At 42.1% G+C, this 19,191-nt stretch overlaps 1 long non-coding RNA gene across 2 annotated transcripts in view; it reads right to left on the bottom strand.

Annotated features, from left to right (window-relative positions):
- Window positions 1–3,240: 3,240 nt before the first annotated feature.
- LOC137452445 (uncharacterized) overlaps window positions 3,241–19,191 on the bottom strand; it is a 228,550-nt gene continuing 212,599 nt past the window's right edge. Inside the window, exons 6-7 of one of the 2 annotated variants that reach the window (XR_010990089.1) lie at window positions 8,485–8,671; window positions 3,241–3,412 (exon numbers count right to left, since the gene is read on the bottom strand). This is a non-coding gene — a long non-coding RNA (uncharacterized lncRNA). The remainder of the gene's footprint in view (window positions 3,413–8,484; window positions 8,672–19,191) is intronic. The other variant, XR_010990090.1, reaches the window with a different exon arrangement.

Below are 19,191 nucleotides of genomic sequence, written 5' to 3'. Positions count from 1 at the left end.
AACACAAGAATCTGGTAAGAGTGGATGCAAGAGTGTTAAAAAGAATACTGTTCAAAACCAGCAGATGTAGATGCATTTTAGAGAAAAGAAACCCCTCTCCTGTCTTTGGCTACATGTGGTATATGAAGAGTTAAAGTTACAACCACAAACTATCTCCCCCCATTCCACTCCCCTTCTTTTTTTTCTTTTTTTTTTTTTCCAAAGGAAGGACCTTGTAATTAACCCTTAGGCAAATCATCAACCTCCACAGTGCTCAGTTTTCTGTCCTTAGGACATTTATGGCAAAAATAAGCCCTTCGAGGCCCCATGATGCAGAAACACCCAAGTGCAGGTGTGTCTATGGATATTTGTCTGTTTTCTTTCAACATTTCCACCCTGTGGCTGCTTATCTAGACTGCTCTCTCCTTTCCACATCAATCTCTGTTTATTCTTCTGCTTGGCCGGGAGAGAAGGAAGAACACTCACACACTTGTGTTTACAGTCCTCTGAACCACTCCTTGTAGCTGTGCCTTGACTCAACAAATTTCAGGAAAGTCAGTGTTGAGAAGAAACGTGCAACTTCCCAGCCACACATCTCTGGAAAGAAATGAGTTGTGCTTTGTAGGGAAGAGGAAATTGCTTTGGAAGTCTAGACCGAACCCTTCCTTTTCCACCCCCCCCCACCCCCCTCCCACCCCCCCGCTCCTGTTTCCCCCTTGAATATATGTGAGACAAAACAAAAGGAAGGTGAAGAATAAAAAGGAATCATTGGGCAGAGTTTCTCATCTCTGCTTGTAATAAAAACGCAACTGGATGTGATTTTAAACACCAGCAAAACATTATCTAGAGGAAAGGGAGGAGAGACACAGGACTAAAAAAGTATCTAAGAGACAAGGATGTTAGCAGCATCTGGCATGGCAAAATGGGAAACTGGAATGTGGTGAAAGGCAACACAATGCAGGCAGTCACTCTGATCCTCCTATCAAGTTGGATTTGTCTTTAAAATGCAATAAGCAATTAAGCTGTGGATCTAGTTGCCTAGAATTGCACCAGCAAAAGGGGAAATCCTGCAAGGTGTTTAGCAAACTTGCTCTGTTTTGGGATTACCTCCAAATTGAAAACACAGAAGAGCAGCTGTGAAATAAGATTGGAACAGCAAAAAAAAACTTGAAACAATCAAATGAAGTTGGATTAATTTTAAAAGAAGCCCAGGAATAAAAATAATAGCATACAAATATTAAGGTGTGGAGGGGAATATGTCCATATATATACAGACAAAGAAAATCAAAAAATGCCCCCATACCTTGGCAGTACTTGATTCAGCTGTGGAACAGACAATACAGGACCAAGCTTTTCTGACTTTTCTGATTCAAGGAGCTAAAGAGGGACCAAGGGAAAGGATGAAGAAGTGGCAAGATATTGAGGAACTAAGGGGATAAAATACTTTAAAAATCAAGACTATTAACTCTAAAATGTTAAAGATTATGTCAAAGGAATCTTTAATTAAATTAACAGAAGGAGCACGAAGGGAAGCATTCCTAAGAGGAAGACAGAAAGAAAATAGATGTGTGTGTGAGCATTTAAACTAAACTGCAGTATCGACAAGCACCGAGTCTCATTACCTTGTTTTAATTCCAGCCTTAAATGGAAAGATATATTTTGGCTGAGCTTGTTGGTTTTGATAAGGAGCAACAAATGGAGAAAGAGTGTGAAATCATTCCATCATAAACTGATTATTTGTGCCTGCTTTGGGAATTCTTCATGACCTGAGCACTCTTAATTCTTGCTGCAGAAAGTCAGTCACTGTAGCTTATACGACGTTCTCCCCCACTACAGGAAGAGGAAAGCACAGTTAAATAAGGAGAGCAACAGGGCTGCAAGATCACAACTTTCTACTCCCCAGAGGCAGAGCTCAGGCAATGCCCTTGGTCTGTCTTCTCACAGAGATTCAAAACCCAAGACACACAGCAGCACTCTCAGTGCCTTCTGTCCCACTCCCTATAATAAAAAAATAATAACAGAAAGGGAACACTTTAAACCACCTTTTAGCCCCTGCTGGCACATGTTTCCATATGGAACAGGGGAGAGGAAAGGGAAGGAGCAATCAGACAAGGCATCAGTCAAGAGCTCACAGGGAGGAGTGCTGCAAACGCCTGTTGAAGTCACACTGCTCATATCCTGAGGTTATACTGGACTGCAACATGTGCCAGAGCTTACCATTAGGTTTATTAGTTGCCTTACTTTCCAGTCAAAGGAAAAAAAGGAAAAAGATAAAAGGAGAAGAGGGTTTGGTTTTATTTCTGACCAAGAGTAGGAAAAAAATTCTATTCCTTAAGGAAAAATCTCAGGGTGGGAATGAATGTGAAGATTATATATCTGAATCATCCTGTTAAATCCCTAAATCCCACAGCATGTGGGTTTCAGATAATGTTTTCAGCTAGGAAACTTGGGGGGGGGGGGGGGGCGGGGGGGGGCAGGAAAAAGAGAGAGAGTGGAAAAAAAAAGGGTAGAGAGAAAAAAAATATTTATTTAGAAAAAAAACCCATGGTTTAGAGCTCCTCCCTTTCTAAATCACAGTTGGACCCAGAAAGACTAGCCCTGTTTTTAAACAAAGTTAGCAAATTGCCCTTAAGCTGGTCAATTCCAGTAATCAGCATCAGAGTAATGAACAGTCACTCAAGTTGGTTTCCCCTTTGCCAGACCAAAAATAATCACTCAGCTAAATTCTTCCCAAAAGTGTTTCAGTTCAAGTGAGTGCACTTAGGTTGCAGCCACATATTTCTTCCAGTTCAGAAATGCCTCTATAAATAACATTGTTTTGGTAATACTGTGCTATGTTATCCCTCTCTATATATTCAGAGATACCACAAGACATATTACAGGTCCTAGGGAATGCATCTTCAAAATAAACAAAGGCCTCTCATACCTTTGTTGTTAGACTCAACAGCAAAAGAATGAGTTTTATCAGATGCTGCCTGTCAGTTACAGCCTTTGTGCTATTTAGAATGTGCTTGTAACACACTACAGGAAAAATACTCATTTCCCTAGCAATCATGGATATTTCTGCTGACTATCAGGACTAATAAATCAATAGAAAAGCACCTTTCATAGCTGAGCCAGATACAAAGTTTCATCCACTGAAAAAATCACAAAATCATTAAAATCACAATAGATTTTCAACATGTTAAGTCAAAATGCTCTTAATGAAACCACTTGGAAATGGTAGCCACAACATTATACAGTACACTTACAGCCCACAGAACCTGAAGTGCAGAGGGAGAATGAAATTTGTTCTATGCAGACCTTCCAAGGTACCCCACTGAGGATGTTGTTGAAAACAAGGAGTGTTGAAAACAAGGAGTATACAGTAATATTTTCCTTGACAGCTGGTAGAGTGACCCACAAGCACCTTTCAGCAGAATAAAGGCATTACCTAAAAAAAAATAAGAATTGAACAATAATCACTTAGGCCCAACTTGAAAACATGTATTTTAGAACACTATAGCCACTTATGCCCTGTTCCAGTCCTTCCAATCTTGAAGAAGAGGAGAACCACACTTAAGATCTCAGTTTCATTTCAGTCAGCACAAACCATTTTTCCCAGAGACTGGAAAGGACACTGGGGCCAAGGTTGGGAGCAAGATAATAACAGTTTCAAAACTTGTGAAAAAAATTATCTGGAACAGGAAAGTTAACTAAAAAGAGCAGATGAAAACAATTTTTCTGCCCATGGTCACTCAGCATGAGACAGTGGAAGGAAATAACAATGAGTCATCTCAACACGGGATGGAACAAAATCCGAAGGAGTACTAGATCCAAACTATGAAAGATAAAGGCCAGGGTAAGCTGCTGATGAATCCTGATGAGGTCACAGCCAAAAGGAATTGGGTTTTAATTCCTTTAACTCCAAAATATAACACATTTATTGAACTACATAATTTTAACTTAGTTTAAAGAGGAAAAAGACTAAGCTTTTTTATTTGTCAGCATTCCTATTCTAAAAAAGGGAGAACACTGCCATGCAATTTTAATGCAAATGAGTCAGAATTGTAGGTGCTATTACATCTATATAAGTGCATAGGTAGGCACCTATACATGTGTACACACATGCATAAGCTGATTCATTATATTCACTGACTATGTACGGTTTCAGACCAGAGAAAGGAATTGTGCTTCCAATTAACACTTTTCTCCATTAGTTTATCTAATAAACAACAAGTCCTCCATGATCCTTGTAGTGTTGCACATACTTAGTTATACTCCAGCAGTATTTACATACATACAACACACACTTATTCCCCCCTCTTTTTTTCTCTCTTTTGTTTAACCTACATCAATGGACTGATAATAATTACACACTATCAACTAATAAAGTACCCACATCTAAAAATAAGTGCTCTTCTTACTAGTATACCTCACTTCTTAAGCTGTACTTTTGAAACTGTATTTCCCTAACAACAAAAGGGTACTCTTTATGCATGTATGTAAGCACATGATAGAATCTTCACACTACAGGTCTTTGCATGCCACATAATTTACACTCTGATGTCACAAAACAGTTATAAAATATTTAAGAGAGAGCCATAAAACTGTGATGTAAGTTCAATCTTTTCAAAAGCTCTGCTTTAACTCAGCTGTTAGGATCTGAGCAGCATTATTTATATTTGATCAGTAGCAAAGTTCACATGTGGTCCAAATTTTTCCAAGGTTTGCCTGGACTCTGACACAGACTCTCAGCTCAGGTTCACCCCTGCGTCTGGAAGGAGCTGGAGATTTTGCTGCAAGAGCTTGACTCTGAAGAGGCTTGCATCATTGAGCCCAAAATGTTTCATCTGAAATACATGAAAACATGGGGCAAGGCAAAGAAAGGCAGTGCTCTTACTGAGCTTTTGTATGGATTTCTGGTGTGCTGGTCTTGTAGCTTAATTTGCCCCAGCTCACTGGATTTCCTTGCTTCCATAACCTGCACCCGTGGGGGGGTTCAAGCATTATGCCAATTAAAAGCAACATTTCCCCAGCATACCCAAAACATGACAACTGTCTCACTCCTGCACAGATCCAGAGAATCTGAGAGTGGAAACTGGAGAGAGGCCCCTGGGATCTGACTCCTGCCCAACCATTTGGGCTGATAGAAGCCACTATCCAAAGGCCCAGAGGTCCCAGCCCCACAGGGGCAGGTGACATCTCAGTGCCTTAATGGGAGGTGCTGTGCCCACACTGTAAGCTGTGACTGAATTCCAGCTACTTCTAGGTGGTCTCTGCTCAGGAATGTGTTTATTTTGCCTACCTAGTTTTAAGTGTCAGGTCCAAATAATAAATTACAAACAAAATACCACTCCAGCCCAGTTCAGACCAAAAACAAAATCTTAAAACATACAAGCAAGGTGTCATACACACCAGAAAACTTATTTCAACTTGTTCTCTAGTAGAACAAAGTAAGAAGAATGAAACTGTCCACATTCACAGCATGCTTCAGCAATCCATCACAGCAAGCTGCACTCAAAAACTATTTAGAGCTTGAATCCACACTCATTGTAGTCAGATGGAGCTTTGCACTACATCAGTGGGAATATAAAAGATCAAAACATTGTAGAAGGTGAAGCAGTGAGCTATGATAATTCAATGTACTACTACAGAAAACACCACATTTCAATCTCATATGAGGTGTTTAGACCCAGTCCATAAGCAGCACCATGGTTACATTTATAAATAACTCACTGTTTGTCCTGTAAAAGATAAAGAAGCAGCACAGATCAAGAGAGAGGCATTTGCTCACACAGCTCTTATCAGGCCTTCAAAGATGGACAAGGTCAGCTTTGGCTGTAGCAATCATGAGATGGTGGAGTTCAGGATGGAACAGAATACCAAGCAGGATCACATCCTTGGAGTTCAGCAGGGCCAACTTCGGCCTTTTCAAGCAATTGCTAGGGGAAATCTCATGGGACAGGGTACTAGAAGGTAATGGGCCCCAAGATAGTCGGTCAATATTCAAGGACCACTTCTTCCAAGCTGAAGATCAGAGCATTCCAACAAATAGGAAATTGAGAAAGGGAGCCAGGATACCAACATGGTTAAGTAGGGAACTGCTGAGCAAACTCAAGTGGAAGAAGAGAGTCTACAGATCGTGGAAGGAAGGGATGGCTTTCAAGGCAGGTGAAGGGCAACAGAAAGGGCTTCTTCAAATACACTGCATGAAAAAGTAACACTAGAGGCAATGTAGGCCCACTGTTAAATGAGGTGGGTGCCTTGGTGACAGAGGATACAAAGAAGGCAGATATACTAAATGCTTTCTTTGTCTCCATCTATACTACTGGAGACTGTCCTCGGGAGCCCCAGACCCCTGAGGCCTCAGAGGAAGACATGACAAAGGGGTTTTCTTTGGCTGTTGGAAGACTGGGTTAGGGAACAGTTAAGCAACCTGGTCACATATAAATCTATGGGTCCTGATGGGGTGTACCCATGGGTGCTGAAGAAGCTGGCAGAGGTCATTCACTCTCCACCATCTTTGGTAAGTCATGGTGGACAATAACCCATTGTCCTTCTCCTCCATCTGGTTGGAGGCAGGGCTCCTAGAATTCTGACTGGAGTCACCTGCATCTTGTGGAGATGCCCTGGGAGTCCTTTCAGAAGAATCAGCAGCAGTATCAGCTTGTCTGCTCTTCTTGGGTGATTTTCCACTGGAAACCAAGGCAGCACTCTTCAGGGAAGAATTCCCATGTAATTCTCATTCTTGTGCAGCTAGGACTGCAGTAGGTTTTCTGTCCCACTTGCTTATGTCTTCCCCATGGTCACACAAGCAAAACCACAGGGTATGCTGGACTGCATACCTCCCAGATTCTCTCCCTCAGACAGAGGAGCATCTGGTTCCTCATGGCTGAAGCACAGGCCTGTACAGAGGACAAGAGCTTTTCCTTCCTTTCCTAAGGCCTTTGCTAGTTCCATCCACTGATCTTGGCCATCCTTGAAAGCCTGGAACAGCAAACAGCTCTGTCTTGTTCTTTGGTCCGTCTTTATCTTGTTCTCTGGTTCATCTTTATCTTTTTGCAAGACAAACTGCTTTATGCTTCTTTTCCCTTACATTTCAACACTGCCCCAAGGTGACACTCAGCACCACCACAGGACTCCAGCACATCAGCCTCCAGAAAGGAAATAGAGCATGCCACAGGAAAAACAAAAGCCCTAAAACTTACACAAAACTCTCTTAACAAGCTACAAGCCTTAACTGAATCCTCTTCTCATCTATCTCAACCCTTCTGTCTCCAGCCAAAATCACCTGTCTTAACTAAGAGAGATGCTTTCACTGCCCCACATTGGGCTCCAAAAGAATGTAACGGTTTAGCACAAGGGGTAAACTCCTTGTTCCCCCAACACAAAAGTGAGGGGAAAAGTGAGACATGAAACTCAGGGCTGAGATAAAGAGATAACAGTTTACTGTAACATGAGATATCATAATCACAACACACAATTACCTTAGCTAATAATCTAATTAATCTAATAATATAATGCACAAATACATTAGCTTAGTCTATTTGCAGAAGAAGTGCAGTGAAATATGGGGGGGTGGGGAGGGGGAGAGGAAACCAGCATAAACCAGAAAACCAAAACCAGCAGCTACAAAACTCCCACGCATTCCACCACCATTGCCTGCAGAAAAGAGCCAAGAACCCAGAACCCAAAAGCAGCAACTGGAACAGGAAGCCTCCCATGTTGCAATCTGAACTTCAAGCCCCATAATACTTTGCTCCAGTTAGCACTTTCATTTTTTTGAAGCTGGCATGACTGCAGCATGGTGTGAATAACTGCTTCAGGTTCAACTCGGTCCATGACAGAACTTTTTTAAGGTTACAAAAATGTAAATAACCTGCTAGAATTTCTTTGACTAGACAAACATCATTCATAACCAGGAAATGGATTTTAGCAGGCTTTCCAGCATGCTTCACAGTAATGTGGTTTGGGTTTATGTTTTACTTGCAGGTTATACTCAGCTTGGAAATCAGCACAGTCAGTGTTTCAGGATATTCAAGATTCCTGGAAACCTCTAAGAAGTGTAACATGTCAGGCCCTGATTTGGGAATGCATTTACCTGTTTAACCTCAAGCACAAGACCTCACATCTTTCTTACATAAAGCTTTAATCAAGCATTTAACTTTGAACATATATTGAAGTGCTTTGCTGAATCAGGAAGGATCTGGACATTTTTAAACAGCAGCACTGTTAATTGACTGCAAAGATATTATATCCTGCAACAAGGTTTCTAACGAGCCATGCCTGCTGGCAAGCAGCTCTGGTAGTACACAGAAGCCAGCTAGTCTTCTGCAGCAGGGCACATGCACCATTTCTTACTTCATGGTGTACCCTCCCTCCTGCAAATACTGCAATACAGGTTGCTGCTTGTACCAAACATACTGGTTCCTGTGCATGCCTGGCCACCAGCTACGATAAATTACAAATAACATTTTTTTTAAAGCCCCCATTTTGGAGTCAACTAATACTAAAGTGACTTACCTGAATTATAAATTTTATGGTGGAATTATAAATTTTATGGTGAAAGTCCCATCTCTGGATGGTTTTAAGGCCAGGCTGGATGTGGCTCTGAGCAACCTGATCTAGTGTGAGGTGTCCCTGCCCATGGCAGGGGGGTTGGAACTAGACGATCCTTGGGGTCCCTTCCAACCCTGAAAATTCTGTGATTCTGTAATACACAAGACAATAAAATACCTTTTTACACCTGGTTAAGGACTGAAACAGAGACACTTCATAACTGCAGAGGGGTTGCTGTGAGGGTATTCTAATGCAGTGAGCATTCACATAAGAAAAGGTGCAGAAAAATTCAGGCATCGTGATTAGTTCCTTCATGTTGTTTCATCTTTTGGAGATGCATGGAGTTGCAGCCATCACTCGCCTCAGACTTTCTGCAGAAGCTGATACCAAGGACTTGCAGTTTGGGAAAAAACTAAGCAAAGAAATGTTTTGAGAAGTGTAGATCTGTTTGAGGCCAAGTAAGTAAATAATTGATCAAAGCCACATCCTTATTGGAAAAGCAATGCTACGATTAGGAAATACATTTGCAAAAGAGTTGCCTTAGTATCTTCAGCAACATAACTTTGAAACACTGAAGAGATCACACTCTGCTATGATGCAGGCATGTGCAAATTATTTGGCTTCAAAGAATTTAAGCCCGTTGCAGCAGCTCTGAATTCATGCTGTGTTCCACTACCGGTTCTGTGCATGCAAACATTATTGTGCAACATTACACATACTACTCCGAGAAGCAAAACTCTCTGCTTAAGACTACTTCTTAGTGTCAAAAAAGACCTCTGGTGGTGCTTGTCAAGGGAGTGTTTGCTACTTCTAGGCTGTGATTGAGCAGAATTTTTTTAGAATTGGTATTAGAATTAGAATTAACCAGGTTGGAAAAGACCTTTGAGATCATTGAGTCCAACCTATCACCCAACACCATATAATCAACTAAACCATGGCACCAAGCACCCCATCCAGTCTCTTCCTAAACACCTCCAGTGACGGTGACTCCACCACCTCCCTGGGCAGCCCATTCCAATGGTCATAGACTACTGTACTACTGTGCCTAAAAGTAAAAGGATCTGAAAATAATGTGTCTCTTTTAGGTTACTTCAGCTTAAAATCAAGTTTCTCACATCTCTCTCTATTCTGGTTTAGAATGGGACAGATCATTCATTGCCCTGAGAGGGGCAAAAGAATGATACTCACACAAGTGGATGGGATAGTGATGGGAAGTTTTAATGGAAAAGCAATTGGTGTTTTACAGAAACTACAAAGTGTAGTGATAAGCATATTCCAAGCATACAGATTTCCCTTACACTACACCCAAGCTTCCCTTCTCCCCACCTAAGGGTGCACCCAGAACCCCAGGGCTCTTTTTTTCCCCCCTACTACTAGGCTGGTCTTAGGCTGGCCAGGTCTGAGACTGCCCCCTCCCCCTTCTTATCCTGGCATTAGGCCTAGATAGGCCTAAGAGGCCTGAGATGCTCTTTCAACGTTACCTGATAGGGAAGCATCTCCCACAGGAGGAGAGACGAAAGAAAGAGGAAGAGAATGATTTTGCAGAGGGATTTACAGGGGGCAGGATTTATGGGTAGAAATACGCTGTTTCCTGTGCCCATATACTGGGTGGACACTGGAGACCAGACACCAGAGGTGTAACTTATGTGGCAGCCCAGGAAGCACCCAGGCTAAATTGCCACACTCTCCTTTGAATAAAAGCAAAACTAGAGGATCTTAAGCAAACCTCCATATGATTGCAACCGTAGCAAACTCAATTTAACATCATCATTCCTACTCACTCTTCCTAAACCACTTCACACAACTTTCTCAGGTCAGATTTTTACTGTGAGCACTCTGTGCTATCTCTGCATACACTGCCTTCTGGTTTTGTACAATATCAGACAATGAGGGCCCCCACTTTCAGCTGGAACTTTTATATAGTACTGTCATACACACGAAAGAAAATATTTAGCAGTTAAACTGGTTATTGTTTCTTCTGCTCCAACTAACATTACTGCTTACTTTGGATGGGTGATTGGTCTATAGTCTCTGGTTACAAATTCTTGTATGATTTAGAGAGTTTTAGGATAGTTATTAATAAAAAAATTAAAAAAAAAAAAAAAGAAGAAGAAGATAAAATAATCATAGAATCAGTCAGGGTTGGAAGGGACCACAAGGATCATCTAGTTCCAACCCCCCTGCCATAGGAAGGGGCACCTCACACTAGATCAGGCTGGACAGAGCCTCATCCAGCCTGCTCTTAAACACCCCCAGGGATGGGGCCCCAGCCACCTCCCTGGACAACCCATTCCAGGGTCTCACCACTCTCATGGTGAAGAACTTCTTCCTCACATCCAGCCTGAATCTCCCCACCTCCAGCTTCATTCCATTCCCCCTAGTCCTATCACTACCTGAGATCCTGAGAAGTCCCTCCCCAGCCTTCCTGTAGGCCCCCTTCAGTTACTGGAAGGCCACAATTAGGTCACCTCAGAGCCTTCTTTTCTCCAGACTGAACAGCCCCAACTCCTTCAGTCTGTCCTCGTAGGAGAGGTGCTCCAGCCCTCTGATCATCCTCGTGGCTCTTCTCTGGACACCTTCCAGCACGTCCATATCCCTCTTGTAATAGGGGCTCCAGAACTGGACACAGTACTCCAGGTGGGGTCTCACCAGAGCTGAGTAGAGGGGGAGGATCACCTCCCTTGCCCTGCTGGCCACACTTCTCTTGATGCAGCCCAGGATCTGATCAGCCTTCTGGGCTGCAAGTGCACAGTGAGAGCTCATGTTGAGCCTCTCATCCACCAGCACCCCCAAGTCTCTCTCCTCAGGGCTGCTTTCCAGCCAGTCACTGCCCAGCCTGTATTTGTGCCTGGGATTGCCTCGACCCAGATGGAGGACCCTGCACTTGGTCTTGTTGAATCTCATAAGGTTGGCTTGTGCCCACCTCTCCAGCCTGTCAAGGTCCCTCTGGATGGCATCCCTTCCTTCTAGAGTGTCTGCTGCACCACACAGCTTGCTGTCATCAGCAAACTTGCTGAGGGTGCACTCAATGCCCCTGTCCATGTCACCCACAAAGATCTTGAACAAGACTGGATAGCTTAGTCATACTTCAGTACAAACTGTACAGTTTTCTACAAGCTCTGTGTTACCTTAATTGTGACATCCTGAATAAGGCCATTGGGGTTTAGCATAATTCCTTTTGTGTTTGAAAAATACTTGTATAATTTCACAACTGATGGGACACATCAGCAGACTATAATTTTTGACCTGATTTTCTTTTGTCCTTTTTGAGGGTGGAGTTACTTCGGGTACATTGCCAGAATCTTTTAGGTGGCACATGACAAGGTGGCACATCTCCTCTTAGTGTCATTTTATTCAAAACTGTAAATCAAGATTCTTGGTTTTGACAATTTTCAGTAACATCTTACACTACAAAAGAATGGTGTGTTTTTTTGTTTCTCCAACCATTTCTAAATGACATATGAATGATGGAAAGAGCGTTAGCTTTTCTATCACCACATTATTTGGATTCCTACTCACACATTCAAACAAATTTTGAGACACTGAATTAAACTAAGCCTGAGTACTTGTGGTTTTCTTAGCCTACAAACAACCTCCCAGACTCTGAGTTTGTGAAAGTCATCAGAACATTAATAATTCTCTCCTGAACCACAGATACTCCTTTTCCATTTATTCATCCTGCTGTAAACACATTTTGCTTCAGCACACAACAGTTGTATCCCACACATCCAATCAGCATGACCACAGTCCTTCAAACCTGCCTTTAATCAAAGCTACAACATCCAAACTCTTCTTATATGCAGCTACCACAAGTATGTACCCCCAGGAGCTTCTTTGCCTATTTAAGCTGCAGTGGGGAAGTCTGCATTTTTCACACATCCCTTTTGACTTAGCAATGAATAATTTATCTCTGTAGCTTTAACCTTCAGAGATATCTAATATCTGAGACTTAGAAACAGTGGACACAGACAAGGCATGATGGAAGTAGCTCATTCTAGCATGACAGTGTTTACGTCACCTCCTCATTTAAACATTATCACCATGTTTAATGTGTTCCCCTTCTTCTCTGTCCAGAAGGATCCAATCTGGTGTAGCATGTCCTATTCCAGCACGTTTAAAAGCACCTGGTCTTTTTTGTGTTGCTTGGTTTAGGCATCACCTAAATTCTTCCCACCTTGATGCTTTCCCTGTGCTCTACTCACCTCGTCTCCTTTCTTACAGATTGTTTTTCCCCTCACTAAGACTCCAGTAGGTTTTGTGCACAGGGCTGCAAACATACATTGTTTTAAACACAGAAGTACTTGAGGGTGGAGGGAGAGTCACAAAGAATGATTGTAAAGATAGCAGTCTTCCAAGCAAGACTTTGTTTCCTTATTTCCACCCCCCCCCCGCCCCCCCTTACAGTGGACTCCATAAAACAAGTGTCCCTTTTCTCCCTTGCTCAGTCTGTTTCTATTCTGCTCTCACTCTTGACATTATTGCAAGTCTCATGACTCAAAGACACAGTTCCCAAAGAGAAATGCTCAATGAGAATGTCATGACCAGTTGACCACAAATGCTACCATTATTCATCGTTAGGCTGAATTATTCCTGCCCACCATGGATCACATCATTATGCAAAGGCATGAGCTAAGAATATGAGGAAAGACTGGCAAAAGGCCTCTTTAAGAAGCATGCCAAATCTCACCAATTCATTCCATGAACAAAGCATGTCTATGGAGGTAATCTTCATGTAGTCCAAGTACTCCGATGCTAAAAGGAGTCCAGGTGTTTATTTCTCAACTTCGGTGTACACAATTCCCTGAGCTACATTTTCAAACGAGGGGACTAGGTATTAAACCAACAACATGAGAAAGAAAAGGAAGGGGGGAAAAAAAAGAGCAAAAAAGAGATTCAGCTCATTTTTTATTATTTTTTTCCATAGCTTCAGATTGACCACTGCAGTTATTTCTCTTGGTAGTGGCATTTTAAAAGTTGTAAGGAAAAAATCCAGAAACAAGGTTGATTTTCTGAATTCTTACTTTTATTTTCTTTTATTTCTTTTTTAAACTTGGATTTTGTTGGCCTCATGTTTACAGGGAATGTTTAATCTTTGTCAGTCCACCTTTTGGTTGTTTTTTTTTTTTCCTAGGACCTATTTACAGGGAAGATTATAATTAAGAAAAAAAAAATATACACACTAACAAAATACATCAAGAAAAAAGAAAACCAACCTCCCTCAAGGGAAGACTTCTTTTCAATTAGAGAGGAGACTAATCAAAGAGAAAATGACAGCAACTTATTTTCAGGGCATCACCACATGAAGGCCCAGTTAGCAATTACATATGTACGTGACAATAAGCCACACGTGGCTTGAATACGCTGGAGCTGGACCCACATGGTAAGGCAGCTCAGTGATTTCATGGTGATGATCTCACCCTGCCGCCTCGGATCACATGGGGAGTGTGGGTAATTGTGGTCGGCTTTGGCACACGCACAACTGGGAATCTTGCAGGACTGTCATCACCCTAACATTATGACTACTGGCACAACTAAGGGCAAGCAGAGGAGACACAAATGGGCAGAGCAAGGTACAAAAAGGCCACAGCTCTAGACATGTCTGTGCTGCACCCACATGAACAGCATGCAAGGACGCTGAGATAGAGGAGTTACATGCACCTGGTTTCTCACAGAAGCACAGGATTTGAAATTAAGCTACTAGGGATCCCAGTTAGATGAAAGACCACGGCATCTTGCACCTAACTTCAAAGTGACAGGGGAAAGCCTCTTGAAAATGCCAGTTTACTTTGCCAAGGAACGGCACAAGCTTTGCTTCCCTGTTTCTGCCTCCATGGCCTGTGTCCTTGCCACATCCCCCGTGGGAAGAGGCATGGCTGGAAACACACAGCAGGGAGGCAGCGTCAGCCACAGTGCAGAGCCACAGTGCAGAGCCACGGTGCAGAGCCACAGTGCAGAGCCACGGTGCAGAGCCACAGTGCAGCTCCCCAGCCAGCTCTGGGCTTCACCTTCCACTGGAGCTCAATTTTCCCTCAGCTAGTTGTTAAACTTCTGACTATAGCCAGCCACTCAGGGGCCAAGTCTAATTGTGTTCTTGCATATTTATCAAGGCAGGTCCCTGATTTGGAAGTATTTTTACATAATAAAAGCTATCTTAAATTTATAGCACTTTGAGATTAAGTACATATAGTTTCAGATAAATACCAGCTCCCAAAGAAATGGCTTAATCCTGAAAATATTTTGACACTATGGCATGCTGCCCACAGGCCCCACAGGTTGCTTGGAAAGCTGAAGGAGGAGAAACAAATGTGTAGCAAAGATTTTTTTGCTAGTATGTCCATCTTAACTAACAGCTAGTTTGGTTTGATCAGCAACCTCAGAAAAGAGAGTGGGAGGCAGAGAGAGGGAGAAATGCCTTTAAAGCTCCACTGCTTTGGTATATTATCCCAGATTTGTAGTCCTTTAGCCACTCTAACCTTTTGCTTGTTAAACTCAGCAATGTCCACAACAAAGAAACCAGTCCTCTTTACAGCAGCTGTAAATGTGATTTACCTCCTGTCCCTGATGGCAGTACTTGGGGGCCAGAGGGCTCTGGAGGCTGCACTCTACCCTCCATATACACAGAAGTCTCTAGGAGGGGACAGAAGGGAGGTGAGGGAGGTTCAAAAGCAGTAGTCACTCTCCCTAACCTGGCCACTGAAGAAATGAACAACTGTGCACACCATGAAAGCAGGCTGCATACACAGCATGCCTGGGAATTAATGTTTTAGGATAGGGAAAGGCCACACTGCTATGAGGTTGCCTAACGGCCACCCACACAGGCCTAATCAATGCACGACTTGGAGATGGAAGAAGTTTCTTATGCCAAAGGAAAGGAAAAAATGTGTTTTAGAGAAAACAAAAACACAAACACACCAAACACCACCTCCTATCCCATTTTTCTTTTGCCCTCCTGTTCTACTGCAAAGAAAAAGCATTTGGCAAGCCTACCGTAGGATTTCTAAGCAGGAAGGGAAGGACAAGTATAGGGGAATTCCATTTACCCCAAAGGCTGGATTTTGTTTCATTTAATTTCTCTTTAGGTTGACTTTTTTTTTTTTCCCTCCCTAAGGCTTTGGGGGGTGGGGGTGGTGTTTTTTCTTAAAAGAAATATGTTGCAGGAAAAACTACTGAAATTGTGTCCAGGTTTAATCCCTGTGTCAAAGATTTCCACCCTGTGCTTCACACCCTGCAAGCCTTGCTCACCCAGAACTCCTCCATACCTCCCTAGTGAGACCCAGGGTGAGGGAATAAGAAATGACCCAAGCACCTCTGCAGTGATTATTCATCTCCACTGTTATTCTGACATAAAAAAATAAAAAGCCAAACCACAAAACAGCAGAATTGTCACCCGACAGCAAAACAGTAACATTTGGGTGTAGGGCAAAATGGTTGATTTTTTTCAGGTTTTATTGGCCATTTCCACTCCCTGTGCAATTTGTTTCCTCTCCTCCTGCAAGCCACCGTCTCTCTTCTCAACACCTCCCTCTTAAGAGAATTTGCAAAAGACCCGAGGGCAACACAGGGCAGATGCCAGCACTCGACCCCTATCTGTAGCCAGACCTGATGTGTGAATGAGGTTTGGTGCCGGTTTCCATGGCAATGCAACCACAGTAAATGCACTCCTTGCACAGGGATTTTTTTCATAGAGGTACACAGAACAATAGAGCTAAGCTTAGGACACACAGCTAAGCTTAAGGCACCTAAGGAGTTACCACTGCTATGTAATGCAGAGCATTCCCTTTAATGTCTTCCCATGACTACCTCTTTCATTTTTCCTGCAGCAATCTGTTCTTTCTAAGCACACATTGAAGAATACCAGTTTCAACAGTTCATGCATATATGTAAGTGTCTAATATTCAGCTGTACATACATGCAGATGAGAGACCATGCTGTCTATATATGGTCAAATAGTATTTCCAGTGACCCCTCTTTACCCTCTTATGTCTGAGAGAGTTTCTTAAGGGCTTTCCTCAGAACCACAAAGCCGGAGCTTTAATTCCTGACCTATTTCCAAAGCTCAGCGAAAGCCAGCACAGATGTATGTTCACCACAGAAACATCCTGTGATTTTTAAAGCAATTAAAAACAAAACAAAACAAAACAAAACCCAAAAGCCCCTGAACTTGTAAGACTAAGCACCCTGGAAGCTCTTAGATCAAAAAAGTCATTAAAAAAGAGAAAGAAACAAAGAAACAAAGAAAAGAAGTTATCCTCTGCTTTAATATTTTTAAGTGATTTTTCATTAGATGAAAACACTTGGTGGTTTGAACAAGAATCTCAGGTTTTAAAACCTCCAGCATGGGTGTAGCATCTGATAGCTATTTGTTTCCTAAGCTCACAGAAGGGCAGAAAACCCACATTGCATAAGATATCCCTCAGCTCCACTACCTTCCTGCCTTACTCCTGCCAAGGGCTAACCATGCTTCTCAAATGAGTGAGAACACACAACTGCTTTCAGAGTGGCTTGAGACATCCCACAGATACAAGCACAGGTTTCTAAGTTCAGGGCACGCAGCACTTTGTGCCCAAGCCTGTGATCCTGTATGCTGCACAGCAAGTGGCCATTTTTCAAGTCCCATTTTTGGGCTGACCATTGCAGACTCCTCCAGGATCAGGGAAACAATTCATACATTTTCTTGAGCTGTAAAACATTTACCTGCCTTGCCAACACTGGACTGTAAAAACCTTTTATCAAGCCTGAAACTAACAAACATAGGTTTCAGGGCTTTTTTGTACTTTCAGATAAGTGTCTTCCACAAATGCCAGACATCAAAGACTAATGTTGCCTGATGAGTCATAACTGACACAATGACAACCAAGTATCTCAGATCATCGTATAATCTTTTTTTAAGCAGTGTGGCAACCTTTCCAGCTATCCACACTTCCTTTTAACATTTCAGTTTAAATGCAGCGAAATGAACTTTAAAATTGGCAGTTTAGTGTAATAAAGCATTTGCAAGAGCTGTGATGACTTTTTCTCACTTTGCTTCTAATTGGCACCCATAATTTGCACTCAATTCAGATTATCAATGCACCAATACCATAAAGGGGAGAAAATTGTGTTGTTTGGTTAGAGAAGATTTAAAATAATACTGAAAACCTAGCAAATAAAATATGAACTCACAAAAATGCAATAATCACAAAACCTTCCCACCTGGGAGTAGAACGTGGACATTAATGTATGGAAAGTTTCCCAAAACCTTATTTTCCTTTCATCTGCAGTGTGGATGATTATGCCAAACCCCAAAGAAACATTCCCACTTGGAGGAGGGGAAGGGGATAAACCACATGCTTTCCATAAATAGTGCTCTCCTCCCTTAAATAAACCTTGTGCACTCAGCCTAGGACTATGTTAGATTAAATATTTTGCTAACCTTATGCCATATTCTCAAGAAAGCAAAAAACAACACTGAAAAACATCTGCCCCCAAACAAGTTACACATGGGTGTGCTCAAAAGTTGGGTTTTCATTTCTTTAGGAAAAAGGGTTCCCTTGCTAGGAATGCAGACCAATTCATCCCAGGTCATCTGGAATGTCTTGGCTCAAAGGTCCTGCCATATATCCACAGATAAAGAACTGCCCAGCTACACTGCCTTTATAATGCAGGGGTAAGCCAGCTTCGTAAGAGAGGGGAAGAGAATAGCATCAAAAGAAACAGTCTTACTAGGGATTTTAAATGAGAAATCATCTGGGCAAGCCACTATCTGAGGAAAGATGAGGAGGTTTCTTTGGAGAGATTATACTATTTAATTAATTAAGGCACATTACTGGAAGCAATTTGAGTGCAAAACACAACTCAACTGAAATGACAGGCTGGTCCAGAGTCCCTTGCCAGACCTGGTTTGGTCACATCTGGGAAAACACAGCCATGTTCCATCTGCTACTGAAAAAGCAGACATCTTCTTCCCTTAAGCTTTGCATTGCCTTAGGACACCTGCAGCCACAGAGCACAGCAAATACCAAAGGATGTGGACAAGTAGTCAGCATCTATCCCTTCTCTATGACCTCCAAGATTGAGCATATGCATGTATGGATGGGAATGTTCATGTATGGACAGGCCACATTGGAACATATATATACATATATACATACATACATACGAATAGATAGATAGATACATACATACATGCATACATAAACAGGTAAATAGATAAGTAGATAGATAGATAGATAGATAGATAGATAGATAGATAGATAGATAGATAGATAGATAGATAGATAGATATTCTCCTCTATCCCCTGATCACAAAACATCAGCCTTATTTTTACACCTTGGCAATGGGAGAAGACTAAAGTAGGGCAATGGGGAGATTTACAACAGCAACTACACTGAGCCTTATTATACAGTATATGAATTCTGGGTTGTGAAAACTAGACTGTGGGCAATACAGTGTAAAAAAGACAGAAGCTGAGATAATAAGATACATCACCAAAAAACTCACCATCTCTGAATGACTACATTCAAACAGGGGAAATTATCTTCTCATCTGTCTGTGTCACAGTCACAGCTATCAACAATCAATCTTGCTTAAAAATTGTGGTGTTTAATTATCTCCACTCCTTACATGCATTGGAGAAGGGTTCAGCCATATAATACACATCGATTGTACTTTCAGTATTTTCATCCCCCAAA

The sequence above is a fragment of the Melanerpes formicivorus genome, unplaced genomic scaffold (genome assembly GCF_026170545.1).
Source record: "Melanerpes formicivorus ecotype bairdi unplaced genomic scaffold, bMelFor1.0.p_v2 SCAF_53, whole genome shotgun sequence".
Lineage (NCBI taxonomy): Eukaryota > Metazoa > Chordata > Aves > Piciformes > Picidae > Melanerpes > Melanerpes formicivorus.
Note: the sequence above shows the minus strand (reverse complement) of the source record. Positions and strands in the feature narration are given on the sequence as shown.